This window comes from Python bivittatus, unplaced genomic scaffold (genome assembly GCF_059951505.1).
Source record: "Python bivittatus isolate LINGU-HERP-01145 unplaced genomic scaffold, Pbiv_v1 ctg000480_np1212, whole genome shotgun sequence".
In the NCBI taxonomy this organism is placed as follows: Eukaryota; Metazoa; Chordata; class Lepidosauria; order Squamata; family Pythonidae; genus Python; species Python bivittatus.
In genome coordinates, this window is record NW_028277075.1 from 79,211,041 (window position 1) to 79,228,988 (window position 17,948).

Sequence of the window (17,948 nt, forward strand, 5' to 3'; positions counted from 1 at the left end):
AGTCCATTTCAGCTTCTTTTTTATTTATTTTGTTCCATAACCTTTAAGATAGTAAGGGTCAAAGGGAGCAGAGGAGCATGTACTGAAGTTATTCAGTCTTGGAAATCCTTCTCAGATTAAGTGCTCACTGGAAATGTGAATGGTAAATTTAGTTTCTTCAATTTTGGAATAAATTTATATCTGCCCTTAAATGGGCTAGCAGCATACCAGGGAGAGACTGGGGATAAGTGAAACATGACATCTGGAGCATATTCACATTAGATTCAAGAAGAACATAAACTCCTAAACTTCTGTTGCTATCATGAAAAGCAGTTTAAGAAGCATTATAATGTAGGGAGAAATGAATATTTATTATAGACATGGCTCAGGTGGTGGCATTCTTAGCCTGATAGAGAAAGAGGCATTTGCATCTATTCCCACCAATCAGGACCTTTTGGGATGAATTGTCAGTAAAAGGCTATATGTTGCCACCTTGGGTCAAGCCACCATGGAAAGCGTGAACCGCTGCCTGGAAGCTGTCCCAATTGTGGTCGCTAAACAAGGACTACCTTAGTGTTTCCTCTCTCTCTTTCTCTCTCTCCTTCCCTCTCCCTCTCCCTCTCCCTCTCCCTCTCCCTCTCCCTCTCCCTCTCCCTCTCCCCCCCCCCCATCATGATCATGGCTGAGAAGGGAACAGTTAAAATTTTCCTGTTGCTATGCCAATAAAAATGTTTTCATTCATCACCAGTAGCTGTTAGTTACTCAATTCATATATTTTAGCCCAAAATGTCTAGACCAAGAATTTTAATTCTGAACTTTACAATTCATAGGCATTATTTTACATACTTGTTCAGCATAAATGATTACTCATATAATATTTTTTTAAAAAAGAACTTAGGTTTAGGTTATGCATTATACTTTGAGCATAGCATGCAGCTATTGTCTTCTCTCTCTCTTTTTGTTAATTACATCAGAGAGCCAGTATGGTACAGTGGTGAATTAGCAGTCCCAATTGTTTAGGGAGAGCAGTCACATTTGGAATTTGGAGAACATGTTCTCGTAATGGGTAGAAGGAATGACAACAATCAGATAAAAGAAACCTGAGTCTGAAACAGAACTGTAACCTGGGAAAGTGTCTCAGAAAAGACCCTCCCTAGTTCTCATGAAGATGAAGGGAGGGAAGGGGAGAAGCACATTCAGACTTGCAAGATTCTGTTACTGTAACCTTATAATAAAAGTAGCATTAGCCTGCGTGATTTTGATTTCCTAGTCTGGTTTACCTCAAAGGGCTGACATCAATTTTGCAAGTCCATTACTCTCTTTCTAGATAGGCATAAAATCCCACTTTGGCTTCTAGAGATGGCCTCTGGTACTCAGGGCACGCTGCTATCTGCCAAACACCTCACTACAGCATTATTGCAACACCAGCAGCAAGTGGATGTATGCATAACCCATTTACAGATGCCATGAAACAGCTAACACAACAGTTGGGACAGAATTTGCTTCAACTCACAGCAGCACAGCAGCCCATAGCACAGCTAGTGTTTCTACATTTTAATAGAAGCTTACCAGAAAAATCTGGAGGAGACCAGGACCAATTCCTGACCTTCACGACTCAATATGAACTGTTTCTGGCAGGTGGACTAGCAGAGTTTCCCACAGATTGCACCAAAGTGACTTTTGTGCTAATTTTACTAAAGGAAGGAGCAGCTAAAAGGGCCATACCTATCACTGAGGGCAATTGTCCCAGTGCTGGACAATTATCAGGACATGCAAAAGTTCAAAGGGTACTTGGACAATCTATGATGTCTGATGGTGAGTTGGGAGATCTGCAAACTCAAGCAAGGGCAGAGGAAGGGAACAGCACATCTGAACTTCATTCCCATGGCCCAGGCTCCCATTTCTCTGGGAACATGGGAGGGGGGACTGAGGCTGATAGGGGAGGTGATATAATAGGTGGAGTGAATGACTTTGAGGAAGAGGAGGAAGAGCTGCTACCAAGACAATGGCCAGATAAAAGAAACCTGACTCCAGGACAGAACTATAACCTGAAAAAGCATCTCAGACCCTCCCTAGTTCTCATGAAGGTAAAGGGAGGAAGGGGAGAAGCACATTCAAACATGCAAGATTCTGTTACTATAACCTTATAATAAAAGTAATATTGGTGTGCATGACTTTGGATGCCTAGCCTACCTTCCTCAAAGGGCTGATGGTTCATTTGGCCATAGTTGCTGGGGGAACTTGCCAATCTCAAAATGGCTGCCATGAAAGATGTAAGTAGTTATAAAGTCTCATTTATCAAAATGCTATCTGTCATGCAGTTTAACTATCTTCTGCAGGACATTACCTTCTTTTTCTGATTATCTTTGCTATGTTTCTGGGCAGGTGGGCACTAGACTGCAACCACCCATCATTTGTATTTTCTTAAGAAACTTCTGGATCACACTTGGGCCCCACTGGAATTCTTGGAGACAGTGATGCTCCTGAAGGCTGACATATGTCAGTGGGGCCCAAGAAGAAGATAGAATTCATGACATTTAGAGATGAGAGAGAGAGAGAGAGAGAGAGAGAGAGATTCATGTTAAGAGTCATGTGGGGCATTCACAAATGAAGGTATTTGTGGGGACATTGGTGTCCTGGATGTCACATTGAAGGGATAAAGTGTTAAACCCAGGTTCAACTCCAACTTCAGCTATGAATGTTCAGTGATTTTGGGGTAGTCACTATGTCTCAGCCCAACCTATCTTACAAGGTTGTGGGAAGGAAATTGGGGGGCTATGTACATTACCCTGAGCTATTAGAGAAATAGGTAGGATATAAATCTAACAAATAAATATATACATATAAAATTTGGGAACAGGGTAATTGCTAGAATGGGATTACAATCAATGGGGAGGCATGTTATTATCTTTTCCTTCAACAACCTTGCTTACTAAAACCTGTCTACTGCCCAAGTAATGCCACTAGGAATGTGAATATTACACAGAAGAATAGTTGTTCTGGGATCCTTATGTATAGCAGTCTGTCCCCTGTCCCCTCCTAGTTGTATTTTTTTAAAAGACAACGCTACTATGTAGTAATTATAATGCATAATTAGCTTTTTACTGTTGCACTCTTGTAGACTAATTTCTTAACATTATTTTGTGGGTATAATACTATTCTAAGGTTGGTGGGGTTTGGGGTTTTGTTTTTTTGGACAAAAGACAAGCACTGCCTTCCACAAACACCTATTTGAAACAAACCCATTTTCTGTGTTCTCAAGATTTTTAGAGGCTCACAGAAATGGCATGAAATACTGACATTTGCTTCTCAACCTCTAGTTGAATCAAGCCTTCACATTTGTGAGATATGCCCTCAACATTTTCAGCTTGCCTTTGATGCCTAAAAATGCCACTACCAAGAGGATGAACTTTAGGGTGCAAGGCTGTATCCACTTATCTGGAAATGAATCTTTTTGATTTCAGTAGGATTTACTTCTTTGGAGTAAGTTCTCAGAAGATTATGTGGTATTATGAAAAGCAGGAGGAACTTGGTCTTTTAGGTTGATAAATCAGATATAAAATCCTGCTTATCAAGGAATGATCTGCCTGACTTGGGCATTAAACTTACTATCTTCAGCTAACTGGTATAGGACTCTCTGTTGCATACTCAAATGCTTTTCTATAAATCTGGCACTTTTCGCCTTTAATCTGAAGAAAGTTGGGCATGCTTAAATCCAAGCAGAAATCAGTGAGGCATTGTAAGCATTTAAATTCCATAAAGCTTTAATCCTATGCCCACTTACCTAGGAGTAAGCCTCATTAAAGTTAAGATGAATTACTTCTGAATAACTTTATGGGATTGGCCCTGTAAATTCTATTAATTTCGTTATGTACTAGACTGCATCATTATAGCTTAGTCCTATCCTTTTCTATTCAGTGGATCTATTCTCAATATGACTAAGTCTGAATCTAGGTTTGTTAACATTAGGGCATACGTCTTTCTAAAACTCAGGGGATTTAGTCCATGGGAAAAAAGAGATCCACTGAAAGAAAAAATGGAAAAACAAAACTCCTGCTCTTTCAATTCTGTTAAATACCAAAAGGGACATAAACTTTTAGATGTTAAAAATCAGGATTTAAAAATCTATGAGGTATTTAATTGAATTCAGAACAATGAATGCAAAAGCACAAGGCAATGTGATTGCTAAGTTAAGAGAGTATAAAAGATTTGACGTAGCCTAGGTTATCTAATGAAAAGCAGGCAGGCATAGAGGAAATTTAGATAACCTGCTTGATGGTTCCCGTAATTATGGATCAAGTCTTAGTATCAGGGAAATGGTAAAAATTGTGGAGGACAGCAGTGCTTAGAATATAAAGCTGCTTCACTATAAGAAAACAAGCAGGAATGAAGTCCAGATCTGACAAGGTATACAATGGGGGAAATGAAGTAAATGATTGCAAACTTAACTTGAAATGCATTTGATTCTTTTCACTCATCAACCCACCTACCTTTCAGTCTTTCCAACTGTTGACCACTTGTACTCTACTTTTTCTTTCTCTCTTGCTCTTTTTCTGCTCATTCTTCTTTTTGGCCACTTTGCTAAAGCTACCTGATCTGGATTGCAAAAATCCACATGGCTGCTAGAGAGCAGCCAAGAGATACAGAACTTTCTTGCTGCCATCTGGTGATTGTTTGGAATTTTGCAGACCAGGACTGGGAACCCTAACTTAGAAGAAAAGACAGCAGTTGGCTTTGTCTTTCTTTTTTGTCTTTCTTTCTTCAAGAAGAATTTTGGAGCACTGCAGTGCAAAATCAGCCTTGTCCAGCATCTGGATTCCCAAGAATGCCTCTGGGACCTGTTTGGATAGATTCTAACTCCAGCTTTGATTCTCCTACTGTCTTTACTTCTCAACTGTGATCTCTTGATGCAGTTTGTGGGTCCTGGCTCCTCTCTGATCACCCCCAATAGCTCAGCCCTTGTGTTGTTGTCAATGTGTTAAAAATCATTCCATTGAAATTCTTTGGACAATTCTGAGAGATTTCTCCCCAATGCAAATAGCAACTTCTAAGGAGCAATTTGAATAATCCAGCATAGTAGAAGAAAGAAGAAAACTCACCTTTCCTCCTGGTTGTGATCCTGATAATTATCAGACTGCCCTCTCATTAAAACCATTATCTGCATATTTAAAAAAAACAAAACAAAAAACAGGCATTTAAAATGCAGAAACAAAAATGTATTTAGTGCAGTGACTGAGAATTAGGCTCTCGGAATACCCAGCTGCATAACAGTTGTGTGGAGAAAAAAGGGAAACAACTAAGTATGAAGCCCTGAGGTTTTTGCAGAAAAGGTACCTATGTTGAAAGGTAATGCTTAAAAAAAAATGCTGTATAGATTTGCCTTCCGTTTGAAATCTCCTTAAGTTCACAAACATTTCGTTAAGAATGGTGAAACAAACAAATGCTCTTGGCACAACAGAAATTCTTTAAAAACTAATAAATATGTTGCTTTTTATTATGTGTGCAAAGATTGGATTTGGAGATTTGATATGAAGGCTATACAATCAAATCTCCAAATTTAAATTGGGGTTTCAAATTAGATTAACAATTTGGATCAAATATCAAACTAGATGCCTTCTTATTGAATGCACTGGGCTGCTTAGACTACTGGGAATTTTAGTTAAACATCTGCCATCTACTACTGTGGTCTGGAAATTAATGTTTTCTCCCTTTGGGGATGGGAAACTGAAGAGAAAGGAAGGCCTTTGGAGCATTCTTTAGCATAGGATGTAATAGGTCTTTGGGGAAAGAGCATAAGGATGTTATCCTGATTTTACTACTCAGTTTCTTATTGCCAAGCACAATATTATATCTGTGGGGAAAGGAGACATATCTTTGATCTTCAGAAAACATGTAATTAACATCCTTTTTTTTCCTTGATACCCTTTCTAGATGGTTAAATTAAATAAGTTTCTTCACATGTCTTCTGCAGAGAACTTATTTAGACATCATAAAACTTGTAATAGCAGGTCAGGGGAAAAGCAAGAATAAACAAACTAGCTTCATCCTCCTACTTTCATTTCCATCCTTGGCATCCTCTTAGGATGACATCTGAAATGGGGAGCCTCTTGTATCTGTGAGGACTCTGCATGATGAGGAACCCTGAAAAATGAAGTTTGATACCATGCTTAGATGATACCTCCAGTACAAAATTTCACTCAATGTGAGAAGGCAGATGGGGCTGGAAAAAAACTGGTTGTCTTAGAATAAGAGGGGAGGTTTTAGAACACACAAAGTGGTATTGCCAGCAATATTGTATGTGTAAGGCAGCGGGCAGAGTTTGGAATTTACTGAATATCTCATTAGAGACAGTTTTGTTTACAAAGAAATCTGCCAAACTATTGATACCCTCATTGCCTTGTGTGGAACAAATCCATTTCTTTGTGCTCACTTGGTGAAAAATGTGCTACAGCATTGGGCTGGACAAGGCAGTCTCGCTTGGTGCCCAAACTCATCTCTGTTCCTGTTAATCAGTTAACTAATGCTTCTTGCTTGTGTACACATGCAGAAAGAATCAGACTTTTAATTACAGTCACTGTCTAAAGCAACCTGTTGCTGGCTTCTGGCATTTACCACCAACTTGAAGAAAACAGATGTTGTCAGGGGACTGATCTGTAAAGCAGGTAATTCTCCATTGCTTTAGTTTATAGCACCAAAATGTGCCTTATTCGGTACTTTTCCCAGGTACTGAAATGGGTGGCATTTTAATTCATTTATATAATGTCTGTCCTGCTTTTCACTGCTCAACCATCCTGTTTTAACATTCAGAGCATAATAAAACACCAGGTATCCCAGTATTTAAAGTCTAGACCCATTTTGAAAACTGGAAGAAAAAGAACCGTAAAATTAATTTAGGTCATTCCTTTGTTTTGAGGTTAGCCTGCTAGGCATCTTGAGAGAGCCTCAGGGGAAGATGGAAGAATTTTATCCTTTTCAAGTATACCAAAATATTGTATATTTTAAAATGCAATTAGATTCAGTGCCTTTAATTATGATTAACATCATTCTGAGCTATTCATTGTTCAGATGTACACAGTCCCATGAGAACTGGGAAAAGATAATCATATTCTGTAAATGAGTTTGCAATCCTTTAAAAGAAGGCTAAGTAGAGATGGCTAAGTTTGAGTGGTTAAAAATGAGGGAGGTTCAGTTCATTATAGAAAGTGGAGATTATGATCAGCTTTTATGGGCTGCATAATCACTGATGAATTAGGGGAGATAAAGAATTCATCAATTATTTCTGAGCAGAAAAAGGTTTACTTTCATCTCCAGAAGCCCCAAAGTAGCCTTTTCCTCCTGATGTTTAGGAGCACAACCACCAGAATTCCCAGGCTTCAGTGAACAGATTAACTGCTCAGTTCACAGAAATGCTGAATCAACTTAAATCTAGTTAACCTACTCCTGCAATCCAGCATACAGAATTAGGTCCAAATACTAAGCAGTCTGTTTGGAGTGGTTCTTCAGAACCACAAGCAAAACTTAAATATTACGAACAAACAAACATTTGACTATACAAATAAGATTAAAGAGAAACAAAATACAGTATATTAAGCCCTATTTTAAATGAACAAACATTTGACTATACAAATAGGATTAAAGAGAAACAAAATATTCTACCTCCTGACTGCAAGCACTAGTCACCAGGAGTCAACCCTGACTCAAAGGCACCAAAAAATAAAATAAAATAAAAAGTTCAACTCAAGAGAAAAAAGGTTATGTGCTGAGCCCTGCTGGTAGTCTTCTCTATTAATGACAGAGGTGTAGATGCAAGAGTATAGCATAAACTGAAAATCAATCCCTATGTTACCTCTGTCATTGAAAACTAACTCTGTAGAAAGCAAGAAGTACAAAACTCTGTCCATGCTGGCATTCTGCTTTTTTATTCCCACCTGAGTTCCTGATCAATGATAAGCTCTTTATCTTTGCTCCCCAAATGCATGATCTTACAGCTTGTACTATTAAAGTTCCCCCTGTTGCTACTTTCTTGGTCTGTGATAGCATCTAGCTCAGCCCGCATTAGGCTTATTTTGTTGTGAGCATCTCTAAGTTGGCAGAAATCAAGTCTGTGCAGATGGGTCTCTCAGTCCTCTGGATTTTCATGAAGGCATAAAGATCTCGTTTGCTAAGTAAAAAACAAAACAAAACAAAAAAACAAAAAAAAAACAAAAACAAAAACAAAAAACCAAAAAAACCAAACCCCCCCCCCCCCAAAAAATCCACTTTACTTCTTTAGACAACCCATTCCCATAAGGGGACCAGCTGCAAACATATTTTCCCATTTACAGCTTCGTTGTTCACAGAACCAAAATTGTAATGAAAACACTAAAATATCACATATACTTCACTGGCTTCTTTGCCTCTTTACTTGCTTCACTGCCATATATATCCACCCTCAAGGTCTTGGGTTCCATCTTGAGGATTCTGATGAAAACAAAATGGCTCTTTTGCTATCACGCCATGTTTCCCATACCTCTTAGCACGTTACTTCTTTTGACATGGCTTCCTCAAAGTTACAGGTCAACTGAAGGAAGGCCATGGCAACTGACTGTAAAGGAGATTCCCCCACTTAACAGGGTGAAGGCTTGATTGTTTTGTTTCTTGAAACAAGGATCATAGAAGATTTTGGTTCCAAGTCTCCAAGAAGCCTTCTCTTCTCATGTTTCCACCAGGAACAGTCTTCCAAGATAGGCCTATCAGGTCCAGACACTGTTTAGCTTCACATAACCTAAAATCTGGCCATTCTGTAAAGATTTGCAGTTATGCTATGTTTTTCCTGGTTTATTATTTCAGCTGTGATCCTCTTTTGGCTATCTTTTAAAAGAAAAGTATTATTTTCCTTATTGTTACAGTGGTTTTACTCCTGCTTGTTTTTTTTTTTTAAATCTTTGGCCAGTCACTCTCTCTCAACCCTAGGAAGAATGCAAGGGCAAACCACTTCTGAAAAATATTGCCAAGAAAACTGCAGGGACTTGTCCACATAGTTACCCAAGTCAAGACTGACTGAAAGGCAATGCCCCCCCCCCCCGCCAACAACACCTATGCATATTTAATTGGGAATAAGTGCCAGTCAACTCAGTTGAACTTATGTAGGTGTGAACTACAGTCAGGTAGATGGTTGCCTAGTCTACACTACTTGACAAGTAGCTATGATGCCCTTCCATTTTTACTGCCTGCCACCTGAGGGTAGAACCCATTTGCAGAGGAAGATCACAAATTGGTGTGTTCACCCATTTGATTGAGAATGCAGCAATATTGCCTAGATAGCAATTTGCATAATATAGCTCATCATGTCATCTCATACTTATAAATAAACATTGCTCATTATTCTCTCTATGAATAAACATCGTTTCTGAAGTAGAGTCACTGGGTTAAGGGCTCCACTTGAAATGATCTTTCTGGCAAGTGCTCTGAATAGCAATGACCAAGATTTTCAGAGGATTCCAAGAAGAAAATTCAGAAGCAAATAAATAAATAAATAAATAAAATGGAAAGGAATTTAAGAATGGTGTGTGTGTGTGTGTGTGTGTGTGTGTACTGGTAGCTCTCTACAGATTGGACTACAATTCCATTATCCGTTCTATAATGGTATGTAGGAATGACCTTGGGAGACGAGGAAGAGCCTCAGAGTAGACAATGGTCAGACAAGTGGCAGTTGAACTCTCAGAAGAATGGGGGCATGGCAAATGTCTCAGAAGGGACCCTTCCTAGTTTCCTGGATGGTAGAGGTAAAGGGGGAGAGATGGACTTTCAGACTTGCAAGATTGATGACAGGCTTGGAAGGTAGTTCAGACAAGAAGCTCACCCAGAAATACTAGCTCTAACTTTATTGTAAGGTTACACTAACAAAATCTTGCAAGTCTGAAAGTACATCTTTCCCCCCTCACCTCTACCATCCAAGAACCTAGTGAGGGCCCTTTCCAATACATTTGTCATGCCCCCATTCCTTCTGAGAGCTCAGCTGCCACTTGTCTGACTATTATCTACTCTGAGGCTCTTCCTCCTGTCTCCCAAGGTCATTTCCACATATCATTACACCTGCTGACATGGCCATTATAAGTCTTGGATGTGATGAAGAGATCGGGTCATGATAGCCACAGTGGTTATGGAATATAGGTTACTTTATTTTATTTATTTAAGAAGACTTATATAGCTGTATGTATTTAAGTATGTATTTAAGTATTTAAGATGGTGCACAAAACTGTAAAAACACCCCCTCCCCCAATAATCAGAATAAAAAGTCAATAAAAACTCAGATAGATGGATGGATGGATGGATGGATGGATGGATGGATAGATAGATAGATAGATAGATAGATAGATAGATAGATAGATAGATAGATAGATAGATAGATAGATAGCAATAGATGGAGTGACTTGCAGGTAGGTGTGGGCTGCTGCATTCCAGCTCCACCTTGGATCTGGCATTATTGCAATGCACTTGCTAAGGATTCATCTAGTTTTCCTGTTTGCCACCTAGATAACTGAAAAGCACTGACCTATTTTAATGGGTTTGTAAAGCACTGTGCAAATGAAACCTGCTACATAAGAAAATATATCCTGTGGAGGAGTTACTGCATCATGGTGTCTGTCAACTCTAAAGCACCTGGTAATTTCACAAACCGCTTATGTGAGCCAGGATTTCTACTTCTTACAGTTGCCCTTCCATTGTGTTATATATATTGTTGATAATAAAATATCTGACATGCTTTTGAGGCTATTCTAAAGTGCTGCAGAAATGCTCTATTACAGAAACCTCGGAGGAGGGATCAGTTATTGCCAATTCCAGGAACTGGGGCTAACATTTATTTTCATCTAGAAGACCAAGCAAAGTTCTATACCAAGTACTTCTGTTCCCCTGTGCAAATACAAATTTCAGATCACTGCAATTTAAATCATAATCAATTATATTCCACATCTTGCTTTTTTAGCCAGGTAAGGTTATTTTATGCAATTAAACACTTCATCCATCACCATGAGCTAGCCACATGAAGAAGCTCTTAATCCCTTGTCTTGCCAGCATGAGAAATGAAAATTGTTTTAGCTGAAGTATCATTACCTGTTTTACACTGACTGCCCCTCGTTGCTATTTGTGCTGTGATGAAATAGGTAGCCATCAGACTAGATGAATCAAATTCCAAGAGAGGAGCATAATAAAAAAACATACCAATGTGAAAAAACCCATATCCTATTTAGCAATTAGTAAATAATAGAAGTATTTAACATTCAGTCTATATTCTAAAGGCATTGTCCAAAATTCTTCATGATGTAAATACATTCTGGTTTATATATAGTAAAAAAAAATTCCCCTCTCACCCCTATGGGTGGTATGTGTCTACCTCAATCTCGGGTCCTCTACCGGAGGCCTGGGAGTTTGAAGGTTCTGCGCAGTATCTCAGCTGTTCCTAGCACTGTTCTTCTGGACAGAGAGCTCGGATGTTGTTCCTGGGATCTGTTGGAGCTACTCTCCCAGCTTAGGAGTCACAGCCCTGGGTGCTCCTACCACCACTGGGACCACTTTGGCCTTTACTTTTCACATCCTCTCTAGTTCCTCCTTCAGGCCCTGGTACTTCTCCAGCTTCTCATACTCTTTCTTCCTGATGTTGCTGTCACTTGGCACTGGTACATCTATCACCTCTGCTGTCTTCTGGTTTTGTCTACTACCACAATGTCTGGTTGATTGGCCAGTACCTGCCTATCCATCTGGATCTGGAAGTCCCACAGAATCTTAGCCCTGTTATTCTCCATAGCCTTCTGTGGAATCTCCCATCTAGAATTGGGAGGATCTAGCCCATACACTGTGCAAGTGTATCTGTACACAATGCCAGCTACTTGGTTGTGCTGTTCAGTGTATGCTGTTCCTGCCTGCATCTTACACCCTGCCACTATGTGTTGAACTGTCTCTGAGGCCTCTCTGCACAGTCTGCACCTTGGATCCTGTCTAATGTGGTAGACCCCTGCTTCTGTGTATCTGGTGCTTAGTACCTGTTCTTATGCTGCTATGATCAGTGCCTCAGTGCTATCTTTTAGCCCAGCCCTTTCCAGCCACTGGTAAGATTTCCCAATGTCAGCCACCTCAGCTATCTGTCAATGGTACATCCCATGCAGGGGCTTGTCTTCCCATGGTCCTTCCTCTGCTTGAACTTCCTCCCATGTCTGCTGCTGCCTCAGGCATTCTCTCAGCAGCTCATCTTTGGGCGCCATCTTACTGATGTACTCCTGGATGCTCTGGGTTTCATCCAGGACAGTGGCTTTGATTTCTTGATTTTATACAGTATATATAAAATTCCCTCTTACCTTTTTGGGTGGTATGTGTCTTCCTCAGTTTGGGGTCCTCTACCAGAGGCCTGGGAGTTTGAGAGTTCTGCGCAGTATCTTAGCTGTTCCTAACACTGCACTCTTCTGGACAGAGAGCTCGGATGTTGTTCCTGGGATCTGTTGGAGCTACTCTCCCAGCTTAGGAGTCATGGCCCCGAGTGCTCCTATCACCACTGGGACCACTTTGGCCTTTACTTTCCACATCCTCTCTAGTTCCTCCTTCAGGCCCTGGTACTTCTCCAGCTTCTCATGCACCTTCTTCCTGATGTTGCTGCCACTCAACATACCATTCTGTTTTACTTAGTGTAACATTTCCTGACTTTAGCATTCAGTATCAGAAGCATTTTCTTGATCCATCGTGATGCCATCATCTGCCTAATCAGGTACCACCAGGTTCCAATCCTTAATCTATTGATCTTCAGTCCTGCATCACTTTTCCTGGGCTTCTGAAGAGATTTGTACTGATGGGCTATTAGCTAACACTACTTTGAGCAACCTGAAAAACGTTGATGCCCATTTTAACAGTAACTTCTAACCAAGTAATTTTGTATTGTTATATTTAATTAATACATTGTCACACCGTAATAGGTAGGTCCTTAGAAGTTTGTTCCTGTCTATATAATGATATATATAATTATGTATATAGCACATTATAATAATTTGTTTTGTTTTGAAGATCTAGATTTAAAAAAAAAATAGGCATCACAGGGACAGCACCATTCCTAATCATAGACCACCAGGCTACCAGATAAGCAGAAATAAAATAGATGTCAGCATGAAAATTTCAAATTAGGGTTGGAAGCCTATCAAACTTGTTTATATTACTCTACCCCAAGTGAATTTCAGGTACATTCCATTATGCCATATTTTTTTAAACTACAGTTTATTGAAGAAGCCCTAGTGACATATGAAATTGAGCCTAAGACATGATTTATGAAACACTAAGTCAAAATTAAATAACATGCTGAGTCTGAAGGAGGACAAGACTTTCCATCAGGCTGTTACTGTCACCTCCCTATTTAATAGACTGGATCCTTCTTTCTTAAACTAATCAGGTCCACTAATCTTTGACTGTGATAATTCTGTTATGAATGATTTGGTAGCTTCAGCGCTGCTATCCATGAGGTCTGTCAATGATAATATCATCTTCTCACTGGGCTGGCCCCATTTCTGGGGAAGATAGTTCTGAGAAGATAGAGACCTAAGAGTTATTTCTATAACCAAATCTTTCTGATAATAAGGACATAATTAACATATGCAGCCTTTTATCTGAGAAGGAAAGATTGGTATCCTGGGTCATAAAAGATTGGATAAAATGCTGTCAATAAAAAGAGGAAACAATAGTGAACGGTATGTTTTTGATTCAGGATTTTCCATTTAGCAGGTCTAGGTATCTAAGTTGTTCATCTGAGATCCCAAATACAAAGCAACTGTAGCCATTATTCCAACCACTAGAGAAAATTACACATGCTCTTCTGACCACTAAGGCAGAATATGGAGAGATTGTGCAGTAAGTGGCAGAGTGAGAGAAAGCTACAAATCAGGAAGGCTTAAATTTAAATTTAATTCCTTCCTTGAACTTATCAGGTGGTTCTATGCAAACTATTTTTTCTTTGCTTCCATTCCTCTCCTCCACCCCAACAACTTATGAATAAAAATACTAACCTAGCTTACAGATCTATTGTGTCAGATTCAGCCTAGTACAGCCAGCGCCACTGTTCAGTTTCACCACCGCTAGTCAATTTCACTGCCTCAAGCATAGGTAGTCAGGGAAGGGAAACAAGGCAAACCGCAAGCTAACTGCCGGCAGGTGGCGGCAGTTAACTCATGGCCGAGAGTAAATTGAAACCAGGAACACTGTAGCACAGGCGGCTCCCCAGATGCCCTGGGCAACGCCGATTACAGGAATACAGCAATATTCAGAGGCAATCAGCAACCAGTCGGAGCACGACTTAAGAAACCCCATTTCATCCACATGAGAAAAGCCCCATGAACACACCGACAACGTGGACAAAAGATAACGATCATGAGGACAATGAAACCTGACTGAATCTGCCATTAAGGAGAGGGGAGGGAGATCACGACAAGCAGAGAAGTGACTCGGGACAAGGGCAGGGGTGGAACCCAGGGTTACCATGGGTCAAGGGAGGACCCCTATAAAACACTGTAAGAAACCGCGCCAAGCCAATCCTGGCTTTGTCTGTAACTGCTACGCATTACACCTGAGTAAACTAGCTTCCGCTCAAGTCCGTGTCTCATGAGGGTTATTTCCAGCGCCAAATGCAGAAAATCTTACATATTGTAAAGATAGTACTAAATAATGTATGCAAAACATTTTGAACACTAAAAGTCTGTAAGTTAAGTAGCTGTAAAGGAGATATTAATCATTACTCTCTGGCCTAGAGATGATGAATATTCTCCTTGAACTACTGATATTCACCCAGAATCACTGCCCCCCCCCCTCCATTTTTCACAATGGTCAGATGTTCTCTTCCGTATCAGACAAATTTCAGGTACCTGGACAATAGGAGGAGAATGTTTTGAGATGAGTGGTAGGCTGTGGTCCTTCTTTTTAAACAAACCTAAGGCAAAGCTGATTCTAGCTGTCTCTGGACTCCTATAATGGTATGTGGGAAAGATCTTGGGAAACAGGGACAAGAGAAGCTGCCTAGGGAATGATCAGATAAAAGACAGCATAGCCCACAGCTGGAAAGTGGATGAGGCAAGAAGCTCAGAAGGGACCCTCCTTAATTTCTCAGGCTATAAAGGAGACAGGGGGAGAACTGTACTTTCAGACTTCAAAATTTTGTTAATGTAGCTTTACAATAAAGTAGAATTAACTCATCTGGTTGTATTTCCTGTCTGGTCTACCTAGTAGGACTGACAACGCCTTTCAAAGCTACACTCTTCAAGCTTAAGACTGGGTATAGAAACTGGGAACAACATATTTTGAAAAAGTATACATTGTCCCTTCTGATCATTATCATCCCACATTTTTTCCCCCTGATGTTCCCTCAGAAATACTTTGAGTATTTCTGAGTATTTTACTATACTCAGAAATGTTGCTACTATTATTATTGAGGAGTAGCATCACAGGAGTGGATGCTGGCTTTTCTGCTCAGAAATCTCTTGCTTATTCACCATGGTCACTTTTGATTCTTAACCATCTCACTGGTATAGGTATGTTTATCAGAATAGCAGCCAGAGGTGGAAGGGACAGTTTCTGTGCTGGGCATCAAATGAAACCCAAAATCAACAGAACAAGTAAGTTCATCAGCAAGCAGGTGACAAAATAGGTGGACAAGTAATAGGTTTCATACAGATGCCACAGCAATCCCTGTTAGTAATGAAGAGTGGACTATTGTGAGTGGGGTGGAGTGCTAGATTAATGTTGCATTGATGGTGCTGTAAGAGCCTGTCAATATTGTTTGAGGCAACATAGGCCAGGGATCTCAATGAATTTTACAAATCTATATTTTAACAGTCTTGATTTCTGCATGTCCAAGTACCTGGGAATGTTAAGGTTATGGATCTGCTAGAAGTCAGGCACTGTCTATATTTTTGTGTATCCAGGTGAGCACATATATACATACATGCTCTCATTCTTACTAGGCTCATTATTTGCTTATAACCTTTGCTCTGTGCCATTATTCTGCACAGTATTTTCCTCATCAGCGCTAACCACACATACTCTAGAAGCAATTTACAAGAAAAACAAGTGGAATGATCTGCTTTGCCCCCACACTCATAAATAAATAGCTTTGACAGGAAATAACAAACCTGTTTAACAATGCACCTACTACTACTGTGAACTTAATCACCCACCATTTGAATAGTCATAGGTGAAACCATAGCAGGAATTCTATGACCAAATCTCCCTCTTTTTGCCCCAAGAAGTGGATTTTTAATAGAAGGGAATCTTTAGCCCAAGATAAAATCATGAAATCATCTCTCCAAGTGGCTTCCTATAAACAGACTCTCAATTAACAATTGTAATGTTAATAAACAAACAAACCATTGTGTTTGTTGAAACCTTCTAAAATAGACTGAAACCTTTTGATATATGTGAGTTCATAAATTTCTTGCTTGATTGTGCTGTCACATTTGATGAAATGAGCTGTAGCTCATGAAAGCTTACACCTTTTAATAAAATGTGTTAGTCTGAAATGGTGCTACCAGACTCCTCCTGATTTCTGGCTACCATAGACTAACATAATTCTCCTCCTGCAATGTCTGTTAAAAATGCTACTCTCTTGGATTTCCATGTAATTTCAGCTGCAATTCTTACCTACCTTTTTATTTTTCTTTTGTAGTTATGTTTTCTATTTGTAACTTTTGTGGTGTTTATCCTTCTGTTTCCTTTGGAGGTGTGGTTCTGTAGCATATGAATGCTGCAGTCTTGAAACAGTATAAATATGCCTATTTTAACACATCTGAATTTTATCTAATATTGCCCCCATTTCATGAAGCTGGCAAAACAAGTATCAGTCAATTCCATGTAAACTCATTTATGTTGGGCACAATCAACAATAAATAAGATGGCTGGGGAAAAAATGAGTTAATGTGTCATGATAATTCCCATGAGTTGCTGCAGAATAGCTAATAATACAAATAGTGCAAATTTGTGTACATATATAACATGATTTTATAGTAGTGATGAAGTAAAGGCTGAGCTTTCTGATGTCACAATATGGCTAGGAAGCTGTTATATTTGGTTATCACTTATTCTATAATTGATTCTGAGGAAGAGAAAAATTGTCCTTGCGTATTAAGGTCAAGTAAAGATAAATCCATTCAAAAACCCAGCCTATTAATACTTCACGAATCTACAGATGTTAACTTAGAATGTGTCTGTAAATTTTTGCTCACTGTATTCTCAATTCATCAAAGCCATCATGGGCGACAGAGGCATGGGAATGTACAGGCCTTCTGGGGGATGTCGGTGGAGCAAACAATGAAACACGCATACGATATTGCATGCAGACTCCATCCCTTCTGTACTCACATCATGACACTGCGCATAGGTGTGTAAGGGGCAGGGCTTGCATTGTATAGTAATGTCTCAAGGACTGAATACAAAGTGCATAGCCAATGTTGCATTTCGTTATAGAGAGAGAATGAAACAAATGAAACAAAACAAATATACAGTTTCCAAGGGCAGAACGGTATGAAGAGGTGGTGGTATAAACTACATTTAACTATATTTCCTCTCCTCCCCCCCCCCCCCCCCGTCTCATGTTCTAATGTCTTTTGGTTATTATTTCTTTCTCATTTTCTGTCCTTTGTGCAATGTTACTTACAGGGAATAGGGTGATTAGGGTGTATGTATGCATCCTGCGTGTGTGTGTGTATGTGTGTATTTCACAATCTAGGGTCCTCCAGATATATGGACCTATACCTCCCCTTAATTTTTAGTTCATATAGCCATTGGCCACACTGTCTGGGAATTTTAGGAACTGCAGTCCAAGTAATCTGGAGTGACTTATTTGGAGAAGGGTGTTGGAATTTACATTTGGGTCACAAGGCATGAATTACTTGTACATGTGCAAATCTTCTAAAAGTCTGACAGATTCCTACTTGACTGATAAAGCATTTAGGAAATGTTGTCAGGGTAAC